We start from the raw sequence: 14,657 nt of genomic DNA, 5'->3' as shown, positions 1-14,657 counted from the left end.
GCGGACACAACCCCCCCCCCAATTTGACATCAGGAAGTAGTGAAGGCAGGGGGTTTCCAAAGCTGTTTGACCGTCCAACAAGCAGGTCAGTCAGTCAGCTTTAGTCTTGTTCAGGCCTTAGTTTGTGAGGATATTGCATTAGGTTGAATTATATTGTGAGGTGTTTCATGTGTTTTGTCCAACCTCGGTTCATCATTTAAATCTATTCACACACACACACACAACTGCTCGCGCCTCGAAGCGCACTGCATCTGCCTTTGCTGAAGGCGCAGTGAGAGCGTATCGGACTCGGCATCCTGCCACAAGAGCCCCCTGCTCTCAGGGCCTTTCTCGGAAATTCGTTGTGAAAGCTTCGGGGCGCTGACCAGGACGAGGAGAGTGAAAATGAGAGTATGGTCGGCTGCCGTTTGAGGGAAAGATGGAAAAATACAAAGACAGGAAAAAGGCTATTTTCCAAGACAGGGGAAAAATCCAGGGGCTGTGTGCCCGTTCTGAGCAGTGTTCAGCTCCCAGAGGCAAGAAAACAAATCCACCTGATTGAATAACTGTTGGTCTTTTGTGTAACACTGAGAGTTTATACAGTTAAATGACATGAAAATAATATGTGACATGAAGGTATGAGATAAGAGATCAGATGAAAAATGATGTATTGTGTTTGACATTCCAGTCCGTGCAATCTGATTCCACACATCTATTGTTTGTTCTCCGGGCGTGTGTGTGTGTGTGTGTGTGTGTGTGTGTGTGTGTGTGTATGCTCAACCATGAAAAAGCTTTAAAGTGAGTAGCTCTTGGTAGATTCCTGTTTGTTTTCTCGGCACAAGATCAAAGTCAGGTGGCCTTAAAATTAGCTTGGAGAGGTTTGCATTGTATGACACCGCTGAGTAAAGACCCAGAGGAGCCAGCGAGTTCTTTAATGCTGATCCAAAAACCAGACTTTCCACTTCGTAACACCATTTCACAGGTGAGAGCCGTGTCAGCCTCCATGAAACTAATTCCCACAGTGAGCCTTTGCAGTAGCACGGTGAATACTAATGTAATGATTCTGGCTTCATCCTGTTAATTTATATGGATAAGTGATCCAAATTCACATTCTGGAGGAAATGAGAGGCCCGTGGAGGCAAAGCTATTCTCAGTGACAGAATCGGATTATGTGACGATCCATACGCAATCATCTTATGCCAAGGGAGAGGACAGACGTAGAGGAGAGATGGCAGAGAGGAGACAGAGGGATGAGAGATGAGAAGGAGGTGTGGGGGTGTGCGAGGAGGAGGAGGAGGAGGAGGAGGGGGGAGGAAGATGAGGAGGGTGATGGGAGAAAGAAATAGCAGGGTTGCCAGGACTCCAAAGCTTGTCTGTCATTCTGTGCGTCAGTCAGCCTATTCCCAGGCTCAGACGCAGGTACAGTATCTGCGCAAATGAGAGTATATATACACACACACACGCACACACACACATACATACATACATACGCACAGAACACACATTTTCTCACTCTATCAACGCAAGCGGGAAGCTGGAAATATCCCTCTTTATCCTCTGTCACAGTCTAATTAGATTCCACCACCACAGCAATCCTTTTTCTCTCCACATTTCTCTCTTCTTTTCTTACCTCACTCACACTCTCCGCCACGCTGTAGCACTGCAGACCTTCTGGCTGTTTCCCTGGCAACAGCTGCATCCTGTTTGTCTGTCTGTGTTGCCATGGAGGAAGGGTAAGGGGGTGATAGCGGCGGGCAGCTCGCTTAATGACAATAAAGTGGCCCTGAAGTGGACATCGGGGCTCCCTTGTCTGACCTGCATGGTATTACAGCAGATAAACATTTCTCAGAATAGTCGCAGCAAACAGCAGCAGCACTCAGGCCGCTGTAAATACTATCATCCTCCATTCTGAGGAGTAATTAACACATTCAGGAGGGAGCAGTAAATATCCTTATGTTGTTTCAGGTAACATCCACCCTGTGAACTGTGTGGTGATAAACAGGGGCCGACTCGACACTCAAAATTCTCATTAATGTTTCAAGTGGCGGGTCTTCAGTTTCACATGAGTTAAAAAAACGAAAAAGGAAAGAAAAAAAGAAAAAGCAGGCTTCTGGTTTCTTCTTTCATTTCTGGCTGGATTTCAGGGGGCTGAAGTGAAGACTGACGCCAGTAGATGAGAACGGTAAAACTTTATCTCACGTTGACCTTTGAATATTTTCAGTTGATTCATTTCAAAACGAGAATCCTGTAGAAATGTGCTCTTGAAGTCTGCGTACATGACATAAGGCTAATAGACTGAGGCTGAGGTTTTGTTTCCCCAGCAAAAAAAAAAAGCTAAGCAAAGTTAGCATCTCTCCAGGTAATGGAAATAAGGTGCATCATTTTTGGAGGCATCCCTAGCATTAGCATTTAATAAAAATGTAATTAAAGTGTTATAATAAAGCTTATTATAAAGACAACCATAAATCTAACCACAGCCCTGACAAGCAAGATATTGGTTAGATCTATGATTTATTTTCAAACAGTATACTCCATTTTTTACAAAAAGGAGAGGATTTGAAGATGAGGTAGAACAGCTGAGTTTGTAAAAACCCAACGTTATCTGACAGAGATACTGGAGTGTAAACTTCCTGAGCCCAAACAAAGAGGAGCACAGAGCTGCTGTTACTAAACCATCATCATTAGACAAACTGCTCCGTGTTTACTTCATTTTTCAGTCCCTGGAGGTTTCAGCCGAGCATTTTACTCCTCTAGGAGACCTGAGCTAGTTAGCCACACATGCTAACATTGCACTGCTAACACATGCACAACATGCAACCTGCAAACACACTGATTACTCTGTAGCTCTTGTGTTTTTTGTTTTTTTGAAAGGTGATGTAAAAGACATGACATGTGGAGAAACCAGAAGCTTGACATTTGGACTCTGAAGTGTCTAGTTAGGATGACCGGGGGGGGGGGGGGGGGGGGTGAACTGTCAATTGATTGATTGATATGTGAATTTGAATGTGACACACTTTCATATTCTGTTTTCATGAGCCAGATGACTGTAACTGCAGTGTAGAAAAAAGGATGTGAATTTTCATTTTAAATATATCTGCCAGATTAGACATCACCTGACCCCGTCTGACCCCCAAGGTAATTGTTCTGTAGCTAATTACAGGCTGGATGTTTAAGATTTTTCTCCTTTAAATTACTGAAAAAAAAACAAAACTCTGCAGTTCACTTTTGATGGATCAGCCTGTTTTCGCAGCGTGCCACATGTGCTGTAAATAATATTTCCACTGGTAATGATGTACAAACATCGTCTGGTTTCACGTAGCCCGCGCAGATGACCGGCATAATTAATAATTTGTGGCGTGTGTGCTCTGTGTAAACACCGATGTGGGCACTGCCGACCTGTGAGATGAACTTGCTCATTGCGGTGAGGCAGGTCAGCACAAGTCAGCTGGAGCAAATTAGGCCCCAGAGTCCCTGTATGAACAGGCTATTTCTGTAATTGCTACTCTACTGTGTTTTAGACTGAGTTTTAGGATTGAATGAAACAGACTTGCATAATGAAGCATTATCTATATGCATCTATAACTCGGTTCGAATCTTTATGGGAATTAGCTTTTACTTCAATTTTACGCCTCATAGAGAGAGAGACCACATCAGTGCAGATTTCTCAACCTGAAGTCGGCTTCAGAGTCGAAGCGTTTACTCAGTTGCCGCAGCTGTGTTGTCTTTAGCCAGCTGCGATTTTGCTCAACACTCTCATTCGGGGGAAACAGTCATCGCAGAGTTGCAACATCTGCATCACATGATGTATTTAATTTCTCATTAACATATCCGAGCAGAGCGTGTGTTGTAATTTTTAATCCTTGAAAGTGGGTGCGTCATCATAAGGGTTACGTTTGTCCTCGCACATCTGAAGAGAAAGTTTTCCACTGTGTTGTCATCTCCTCCGGTGGCTTTTTTTGACTTTTTTTTTGTGTACGTGTGTGAGTGAGACAAAAGTCTTTAGCTACAGATGAATGCTTTGAAGTAATTGTGCCTTTGTACAGCGAGAAGCCACAATGACACTCATCATATTTGTCTAAGCATACCAGACGTAGCTGACTGTTTGATAAGCGCCTGGAATGACATCAAAACTTTGCTCCTGAGGCATTTGTTTAAAGAGGAGCTCTTCATCGAAAGCGACCGCAGTGTTTTGGCAAGAGGCGTTGTGGGGGGCGTACCCATATCTTACAAGAAACAATAGCTCCTTTTCCAGAAACCTCTCAAGTTCACAGGTACAACACATGGTAAATAGCGTATATGGGGCAAGTATCTTGTTCCATACCGGCCCGTTTCCCTCCCAACTCGACACACTGTCAGAAGATAAAAGAGGAAACACGGCAGAAAGAGAGTGGGAAACACAGAGCGACTTCAAAGCTGGAGAAGAATTTCTTTAAACATGGTTCTCCAAAGACCACATCAAACACAAGGGGGGAGGCGAAGGGGGGAGGGAGGGAGGGAGCTGGGTTGGGTTCATGTGTACATGAATGTGTGTGTGTGTGTGTGCGTGTGTGTGTGTGTGTGTGTGTATGCATCATAACATAGGCTCAGAGTTGCAGAGATGCATCTAGGCTATGCTGCTCCAACCCAAGTGTGGACAAGAGAGAAAAAGAGGCTGTCAGCTCCGATAAAGAGTTTGGAGTGTGTGTGCGTTTCTTCTCGTTCTGGGAGGCCTCTCCAGCACCCAGAGAGCACTTCAGCACAGCGGCTGCCAAGGAGACGATCAGAGGGTGGCCCCGCAGCCCACACACACGCTCACGCATCCTCACCCTGCCGCATCAGGGCTCCCATCATCGCACACACACACACACACACACACACACACACACACACACACACACACACACACATCAAACCACACACTTCATGCTTTTTTATTGTGTATAAACTGGAGTGGATATTGATTGTTTTAAACAGAGCATTTACGACGCAAATGCTATTCCTAGGGCTTAGAGTACACCCACACACGTTTTCCCCCATGATGCACACACAAGAGCAACACAAGCGCGCACACACACACACACACACACACACACACACACACACACACACACACACACACACACAGAAATGCAGAAACAAACAGCGATACATTAAAACACACATTCTTAACATTCCTGTAAAACCCTCTGGTATCATCTGCAGGAAACACGACACAATCACCTCAATGGCCCTTTGTCAGAAAGAAAAACTGTGAGACATTTGTCCTGTTTTCTGTGGACGGTCAGACCCGCTGTTTCAGGCCTCGCTCAGTAACATTGACACTGGTGGAAAAAAAATAAAGGCAACTTAAATGGAAACTGTGCAAAGTATTCCAGTCTGAGGGCTGCGTACTGTCTGAGCCCACGGCTCCTTCCCTTCCTTTCTTTTCATGGGCTTCTTCCTACTTCTCGTTATTCTGGCGCTCTGGCAGGCGAGCCATTGTGGGCCTGTATCCTTCCTGTCGGCCCGTCTCTCATTGGGTGTCCCTGCCCGTCTGCCTGTCTGTCTCCACTTCTGCCCGTCTTTCTGTCTTGCTTTGTGTTTGTTTCTTCCTGCTCTCTGGCAATGATTATAGTCATGTCTCTACCTTTTTTTTTTTTTTTATATCCTGAGTGATTACACAGCTGTGTAGCTCATTTGATGTTTGTGACTATTTAGATTTTTAACAAGTCTGAGACGCTCCGGCTTCGCTATCAGCTCCGTGAGCCTGTACACGGGAACAGAGGCGCTTTCTGCTAAATGCTAGCGACAGCATGCTAATATGCTCGCAATGACAACGCTAACATGGCGATGGTCGCCACTGAAGTCATCAGGATTCATCCTCCTCGCAGAACATGAACGTCTTTACACAACTTTCATAACCAAGAAGAAAAATCATGATGTTATATATTTACAGTAACTCTTAACGTGTTAAAATGATCCGATCTTCATCTAAGTTACAATATTGAACAAACACAATCAGTTTTCACTAATAACACACTAATCATTGTTCTTGTCCATATTGAACACATCATTCAAACATTCACAGCGGAGGTTGGGAACCCCTCAGCTAATGGCATTAACAAAAGTCCAGTCACTGAAGCATGAGATAAAACCTGTTAACACCAAACATATCATGCCTCGCAAAACATAAAGGTCTGAATTAATAATAACTCAGATATAATTAGTCCAGTTATGCAGAGGACTGTGGTGTTATTCTAGGGAAAAAAAAAAAATCACAAATGACATTCAACTCTTGACACAGACGTGACATGTGTGACCCAAAGTCCTGGCTTTGAACTGTACAGATGTGATAAACTGGTGGGAGGTGGAAAGGCTGACCTGTGGAAAATGAGATGTTAATGATCTGTATAGCTGTGTGTCCTCAGACAGCTGTGGTGGATGGTGGAACCTATCGCCGGCATAATCAGTTCACACATCAGCTTTTGTCATTTATCTTTTATCATTTGCGTCTTCCACTGAAAACACACACACACACACACACAAACACAAACACACACACACGACCACAGGATGCAATCAGAATTCGAACATCCTCTTTGCCCTCTCAACATCCTGTGTTAAAACCTTTCTACCGCAGCAGCAACAGGAAGTCGTGTCTCTAAGGACACAGGGGTGAGTTGGGACATGGTGGGGCCTGTTCTGCAGGGGGGCTGAGCTGAATGACAAAAGTGACGCAAATATCGCAATCAATACTAATAGAATATAGGTTCAATACAGCCTCCTTCTTGCTGCCACATGGCAAGCTGAGAGTTGAAAAGTGTCTGACAGGGGTTTAGATAACATCCATTCATTACCACATTAGACACTCAGCCAGCTGAGCTGAGTTCACCAACCTGTGTGAAAGAGTCAGAGCTAATGTGATTAGGTCTGATGCTCCAGATGATTTGCTCCAGGACATTGTTTCGCTCTCTCTGATCCTTCTTAATTGATAAACGGATGTGGGTGGATGGCTAAGGCTATAGCTAGCACGGGTTGGAGGAAGATGAAGAGGTGGAGGAGAGGGGAGGTGGTTTTTGTATATGCAGTTGAAGAGACACCTGCTGGGTCCACATGGCTTTGAATGGCCCAGTTTTAAGTGGCTGCACTCACGCATGCATCAGTCTGAAACTGCTCCTGCTGTGAGGAAATGTGGTTGTGAGCACATGGTGACTCTGATCAAGGCTATTGGCAGAGATAGTGGGCAAGGTTTTTTTTTTTTTTTCCGGGGAGTTGAAGCACAGGTGCATGTTGTAAAGGAGGATAGTTAAGAGTGAAATGGGGATAGAGAAGAAAAAAACAAGTAAATACACAGAGGGGTTGGGGAAGGTAAAAAAAAACAAAACAAGTACATCAAACAACAGGAAAAGGGAACATGGTTTCACATTTTTTTTCTTTTTTAATTCTTCCTTTTACAATATCTACACATGGCAATTATGGCATGGTGACGGTTATGGGATTATTGCTGTAATGCTGAATAAACTACTGTTGAGTTAAATAAAACACAAACAAACCACTGGCACCTTCTCTTTATCATTTTGTACATTTGGCTCTTTAGCTGCTAAACGCTCGCAGCTCGCCTGCGTTCACCCAGCGGTTGCTAACTTGTTCTGTTGTTTCGGTGCGTGGCAGGGGGGCGTACTGCAGCTGCCACATGTGAAGAAAATGAAATAAAAGTAAATCGAAACAGTAATGTTGCAAAAACCAAAACAATGAGCTGAAAGACACACAGGTCTGAAGAGGTGAGGGGGAGATGCTGAGTTGCTTCTTGATAATTCATCACTATAAAAGACGCTGTGAACATGCAAGTAGTCATGTGATCCACTGTTAATATGATAAAAATATTGTTAACAATGTTTCCCCCTCTTTAGAGTTTAAATGCTAAGCTCAGCTAACCGCTAAAGCTATGTTGTAACGCAGTTCAAGAGATAAGTTAGTGCGAAAAGAATAAGTAGCTCATTAACAGGTATCTACCTCCATCAAGGTGCGTCTCTCAACTAAAGGAAAACAAAAAGGGCGGGCTGATGACACATCCTCGTAACACATGCATGTCTTAAAGGCACATTTCACAATTTCCACTGTTGCACTACGTCATAAATGGTCTGTCGCGTGACATGTTTCCACCCACGCACATCCAGGCGAAGTAGCCTGTCTTACTTCAAGGATAACAAACACGACAACACTGTCAAGAGTGAGTATTGATCCTCTCATCTAACTCTCAGCAAGAAGGCAAATTAGCATACTCTCCAAAATGTTAAATTATTGCTTTATACCGGTGACACCTGGTGCCCCTCTGTTCAGTCCAGGCCAATATATATATATAATATATATAACCCTGAACCTTGCACAAAAGGTGGTGATGGCCCGTTTCCAACCTTTAGAGAATGTGTGTATGCACGCCTCTAATAAAGGTCGTGAGTGGTCGTTACTTGTCACCCTGCAACGTCTTTTTCCTTAGATTTTCTGCGTGCTGAAGTGGCACCAGTGGAACTACATTAATGAGCACCACTTCCTGTGCACCGGGGGATTTTTTTCCTACAAAAACAGCAGCAGACGTAGGCCTGTGAGGTTTCATAAACCGGTTCACTATTACTTAATATTAGTTGATTTATATAGAAAGAATTATTCCAATGAAAATCTTTCTCAGTTGTCTTTTGGGGTTTTCTTCCAAAGCAACCCTTCATATTTCCATAGTTCTGAGTATGAGTGTACAGTGGAGGGGAAAGTGGTCTCAGACTTAGAGAGAAAGTGTGAATGTGGATATGTGTGTGTGCATATGTGAGTTTTCAACCCACTCAGCAGAGAGGAACATCTGTGTGTGAATCCACCTGCATGCAATCAATCTACACTCAACAACCGCGCTCATCTGTCAGTAAGCACAAAGAAAACCAATCTACTTATCCCATACCACACTTAACCACCAAAATTACCTCTCCATTTCAACACTGAGCCTCCGTAAGACAGTCCATATATTCAGGATCAGATGTCAGACGAGTGTTTATGAGTCACAGAATTTGAATGTCTGTGATCTCGGCAGCTTACAGCCAGATAACATCAAATGAAAGATGGACACGCGCACACGCACACACAGTTGGAGCAGTGGTCTGTGTGTGTAACTGCAAAGGCTGAGCTGAGAAGTCAGTTATCGAGTGCGTGTGGTAGGATAAAGACGGAGCTAACTGACTGTTCAGATACCAGCCAAGTTTGCACTTAAAGTTTCTTTTACATCTGACACCGAAACTCTTTGTTTAACTCTTTAGAGTCGCTGGGCGTTGCAGCGTCTCAAATACATGAATGGAGATGCTCTCAAACAGTCAATTGCACCGCAGCGTCGTCTCAGAACGTCAATGGGAAGAGAGTACAACTCTCGGTATTACTCACAGCAGAAGAGAAAGTTGACGACTCCCTACAGCTGCTCAGTCTTTACGAGCGAATCCTCTAAATGAATGCAACTTCAAACTGAGATGCATGAACACTGCAGGCTTGTAAAATGTTAAACAAAACGAGAGGAGCTTGAATCAAAGTGCAGTTAAGGGTTGGTGATTAGCAACAGTCTCTCAGGGAGGGATCATGGGAGTTTTAATCACAGTAAAGTAGCCACAGTGAAATAGAATAAAGTAAAAACAGCAATAGCATAGATATTTTTTCCCCCATGTGAAAAGGTGATTTTAGCCACTTAGTGCATGTGTGTGTGTGTGTGTGTGTATATGGGGGGGGGGGGGGTCCAGTAGCTAAACCTTGTGAAATGACTCTGCTATATGTTTGTATCTGAGTGAGTGTTCAAGAGAGAGGGAGTGAAGTGAAAACAGCAACAGCAGCAGCAGCAGCACATATACCAACTATGTATCTGTATGTGTGTGTGTGTGTGTGTGTGTGTGTGTGTGTGAGAGTGAGTGTGTGTGCTGTGCAGGTTGCGGGGCAGCTGTGTGTGCATATGCAGCGTGAGGAGAGTGCTGGGGGGAGACCACCTACACTTCCACCTGCTCTGCCTTTTAGAGGGGCCTCTTCAATCACAAGGCTGGGGTCATTATGGATGCGAGCCTCTAGCCGCCAGGCATTGTTTTGCTATTTCTGTCCTCGCACTTTACAGTGAAACATCGAGCAAAAGCCCCATTAAAACCGGCGCTTCAAAAACACGAACAGCCACGACAGGAAACATCAGGTCCCGCACATCAGAGTTTCCTTGTTCTCATGTGAAAAATAAAATCCTGCGTAGAGCTTTCAGAGCAACGTCTGAACTCTGAACTACATGTTCTTTAAGCTCCTTCCTCTAATAAATCTTTTTCTTTATTCTTATTTGCCTAAAGAATAAAATGCATGCAGCTCTGCTAAAACTGCAGCATTACAAGCTTGTCTTTAATATGGAGGTAAACGTGATAATAAATGGAGACACCTCTAACTTTGCCCAGACTGACACGGTGATGAGGAATGACAAAGCAGTGAACTGTTTGACAGGCACTGTGAAGATGACTAAGTCCAAACTTTCAGAGTGAGATACGAAGGGGGAAGATGTTTGTTCTTGACTTCAGGGAAAACTATTCGAAGGCTTCTGATGCCACATAAGTTTTTTTTCTCCCCCCCATGTTTTGGTGCCTGCGTGCAGCTGGTTTACAGTCGACCGCATGTTGCGAGGGGTCTGGTTTGGGCAAGTTGAAAATGTCAAACTTTACCTTTATATCACACAAATTCTCAGTGTTTTCTTAAAGCTGTGCCCGCTCCCAAACTTCTCAAATCTAGCCGGATACATTCTCCGTTTGAAACACTAGTAAACAACTCTGCCATGAAAACAATTAAACAGTAATTTGTGACCAAACGAGACTCTTAAATTGCCCAGTGAGAGTCTATATTTGGAGTAGGGCTTCCTAAATGCACTACTTAAGGTAAACTACATTAAATGCGAGGTAATTAGTGTGCCACATAACAGACCACAAACTGCTAATTGTGCTGCCTGTGGTTGTGTCTACTTGCCTCCACCCAAAAGAACCTGCAGACTGCTCTTAACGCCAACCTCGACATCTATTCTGCACAAGCTCATGGTCCCTGAGCTGAAACACGCAAACAGTAATTGTCAGCTGAGGTGAAAATACAAAAACATGTCTGATAGCAGGCTGAGCCGAGGCACGGGGCGCTGTGAGGTGTGCTCTGTACAAGCTGTGTACAAGGTGGTGCACCAGCAAAAGTGCATTTACATATATGAGTAAGAGTGTGAGTGTGAGAGTTGAGTGGAGTGTGTGTGTGTGTGTGCGCGTGTGTGTGTGTGAGTAGATAAAATATGTGGGTGTTTGTGGGGGAGTTGGATGATTTTTACAGGCACTGATTCACTGGAGGGCGTCTGTGTCCAGGCTTGTTTAAGACGTGCCAGGTCCCCTGGCGTTGGGAATGGCTCTCAGTTACGGGATCACGCAAACTCTGCCTGAGGCTTAGCAGGAGTTGCAGACGCAGACAAAGTCAAAAAAATCTGTGGTCTTTTATGTTGACAGTAAAACCTGCATGTGAGTGTTTGCTCCCAGAAAGTGCTGGCGATGCATCTTTGCTCTGAACCATCTCTAACCTGAGAAAATCCCTGTGGATGTCTGTCACACGGACCCGAGCGCTTGCACAATAATAAAATGAGTAATAGAAAAATGTGTGTTACAATGCAGCTTGTGTTGCTGTTGTTTATATTATTAACGAGATCCAAGGGTGTGAGTGTGTGTGTGTGGCTCACACCGCTGTCATCGGTTTGAACTCTGCACCTCTTAGTCTTTGCCGACCAGTGACGTCACTCCCGTCCAGGTCATGACCTTCCCATCACTCATATCCCCCCTGAAGGGATTCCCTGGTCTGGTTTTACCTTCGCTGTGACGTCCCGCTGTCTAGAACTTCTCTGAGTTTCCGACGTGTTCATGTGGACACTGACTCGGAGGGAAACCAGGAAGTGGACCAGACACTGAAGGAGAGACTCAACACAGACAAAGAACAACTGCTGACAGGCGAAGAGGAAAAGGGAGTTTTGCAGAGCATATGTGATTGTTCACACACGCACACAGGTTTCTGATAAAGAAGATTTTATTGGTTATCAAAGTGATGTGGGCTGCAGTGAGAGCAGAAAATGATGGAGCCGCTGCTTTGAAATCCGCCTGTGTTGGCAAAAACCTCCACAGAGGGAAATAACTGCTCGGGTTGATGATTTATATTATTCTAAAAACCCCAGATCGCGAACTCCTCTGAGGCTGACATGGCAATACCCTGGAGGCGTTTTTGTTTTAATAAAAGCCAAAGCCATGTTTTGACCATGTGGCAGATAAAGAACCAAAAGGAAACACACACACACACACACACACACAGAGCGAGCGGAGAGGCTGTGGCTGTCTTACTGAGCCAAACCATAACTGAGGAGACCCACTCAAAGGAAATCTCAAAGTAGCTTGGCAGACGCCAAACACACTGGGATCAAATGTGTGTAGACTCTGGTAGAGAGGAGGAGTCCATGCAGTATTTTATTTGCCACTTCAAAACTGTGAGGATAAAATGTTAGCTATCTCAAACCCCTGTCGTCCTCCCTTGAGACGCACGTGCACACACACACACACGCACGCGCACACACACACACACACACACAGAGGAAAAATCTGGAGCCAATTGTTCTCTCATGCCACAGCACCCTCACCCCCGCATTCCCCTCTGCTACGCTAAATGTCCTCTTGTGCTACAGGCTCCCTTAGCTTTTAACTTATAACTCTGAATAGGGCAAGATCATTAAGAGCACATTCTGCATTCATTACCATGATGCATGTTCCTGCGCTGCAGACTAATGAACGGAGAAAGAGGGAAGGAAGGAGGAGGCACGATGCGGCAAAAAAGGGTTGAATGGAGCCAATGGACACAGCCAAACACGTTGACCTCTGGCGCTAACATCAGTGACCCACACTTTTGACTGACTAACTGTTTCCCTATCACTTCTCTCTCTCTCTCTCTCTCTCTCTCTCTCTCTGCAGAGCGTGGCCTGCTGCCTGCGAGCGAGGCTGCCCCCTGAAGCTCCGGTCAGCTACCTGACTCACAGCTCCTACGAGGCTGTTTCAGGTTCACTGGGTAGGACGGACATGGGACCTTGCCAAGGAGATCTCAGAGTCCTTTTAAGTTAGCGCGGTCGTGGACAGCGCTGTGCGTGAGACCATGCGGCTGCCCAACAGGCGTTTTACCCCGCCTCCTTTTATCATAAAGAATTGAGCAAGAGGTTGTGACAAGCCCAGAACGGGCTGATGCACACACTTGTCTCTCACTGCAGGGGAAGTCAGAGACAAGTTGTCCTTTTTTGACTCTGAAATGATCAAAGGTTTCGACTTTGCTCGGAAAACTGCAAAAAAAAAAAAAACGAAAAAGCAGTTTGGTGTCAACATGGATTTCATGCAACATAACGGTTGAGAGCAAAGATTACCAATGTAAAAAAAATCCAGTGACTTATTATGATGTAAAACGTGTCTCCAGATGATGGATGTACAAATTTTTCCACTACATCTCATTTGGACCTGACTGTGTTGTATTGTGCACTCCCTCGGTGCACTGCCACGGGCATGGGCGTAGGCGCAGTCTTTTTCCCTCCAACTATCTCCTCACATAAGATTAGCCAGATCTATTTTTATTCTGCTTTGGCAGAGTTTTGAGTTTTGTGTGTCTATCACTGTGTCTAATATGTCTCCTGTTCAGCCTGGTGTTGTTAAAGATTTCAGGCCAGCAATTTGTCAAACTTGCATTAAAACTGTGTTAATAATGTAATCTTTAAAAAGTGAAAATGAAATAAAACAACTGAAATCCTGTTTGGATGGGATTGTCATTACAAGGGGTGGTGAGGAATAAGATATTTCCTAAATTCCTGTAATTATAACTGGGGTGGGGGTGAAAAATGACCGACATGGACGCTCTGGACAGGGGTAAAATTTTAAAATCCCTCCACCTCCCTCAGGGACATAATACAAATCCAAATTGGGCTAAAGAATCTACAGCCATGTTTGCAGCTCTGTAGTTAGGTACAGCTGTGCTTCATGCTAAGTGCTATCATGTTTACCATGTTCACCATCTTAGTTTAGCATGGTATGCTAACAGTTGCTAATTAGGCTAATGGGAATGTAATCGGTTTTGCAGGTATTCGACCGTAAACTAAAAGTAGTGTACAAACTATAACTTTGAAATGCTGGTGGCGCTAGATGGAAAGTTAGGGAATCACCAGAGTTATTTGGATTCAGTCTGGGTTAATGCATCTCTGTACTAAATTTCATAGTAGTCCGTCCGGTGGTTGTTGTTCACCTTGTAGTGGCGCTAAGGGAAAAGTCGGGGACTCACCAAAGACAGAAGGACTGATATTGGGTCCATTAATGTCTATACACAAATTTTATCCAGTAGTTACTGTTACATTTCAGTCCGGACCAAAGTGGTGGACCCACCGACCAACCAAACAACAACGCCATCCTCAGAAACGTGCTGCTAGCATTAGCCAAAAACCAATCCTATCAGGCACACTAATAATCAAAGTAGAAATGTAATTCTCAGGTATTATTCCCACAAAATGCTTCCCATGATTACTTCTATATTTATGCTACCAGTCCTTTGAAAGTATGTCCTGGTACAATTAGGGTGTGGCTCGGTGACCCCCATTTCAGTTCCTCTAATAAAATGAAATGAGATTGCACGACCTCAGAAATCTT

The 14,657-nt window shown here is 44.4% G+C and overlaps 1 long non-coding RNA gene across 2 annotated transcripts in view; it reads right to left on the bottom strand.

Annotated features, from left to right (window-relative positions):
* The window catches only part of LOC130185330 (uncharacterized), a 35,497-nt gene that overhangs the window by 6,593 nt on the left and 14,247 nt on the right, over positions 1-14,657 (bottom strand). For both annotated transcript variants that reach the window (XR_008830140.1, XR_008830139.1), the window contains exon 3: positions 1,610-1,794. This is a non-coding gene — a long non-coding RNA (uncharacterized LOC130185330). The remainder of the gene's footprint in view (positions 1-1,609; positions 1,795-14,657) is intronic.

The sequence above is a fragment of the Seriola aureovittata genome, chromosome 17 (genome assembly GCF_021018895.1).
Source record: "Seriola aureovittata isolate HTS-2021-v1 ecotype China chromosome 17, ASM2101889v1, whole genome shotgun sequence".
In the NCBI taxonomy this organism is placed as follows: Eukaryota; Metazoa; Chordata; class Actinopteri; order Carangiformes; family Carangidae; genus Seriola; species Seriola aureovittata.
This window is presented reverse-complemented; position numbering and strand designations above follow the sequence as displayed.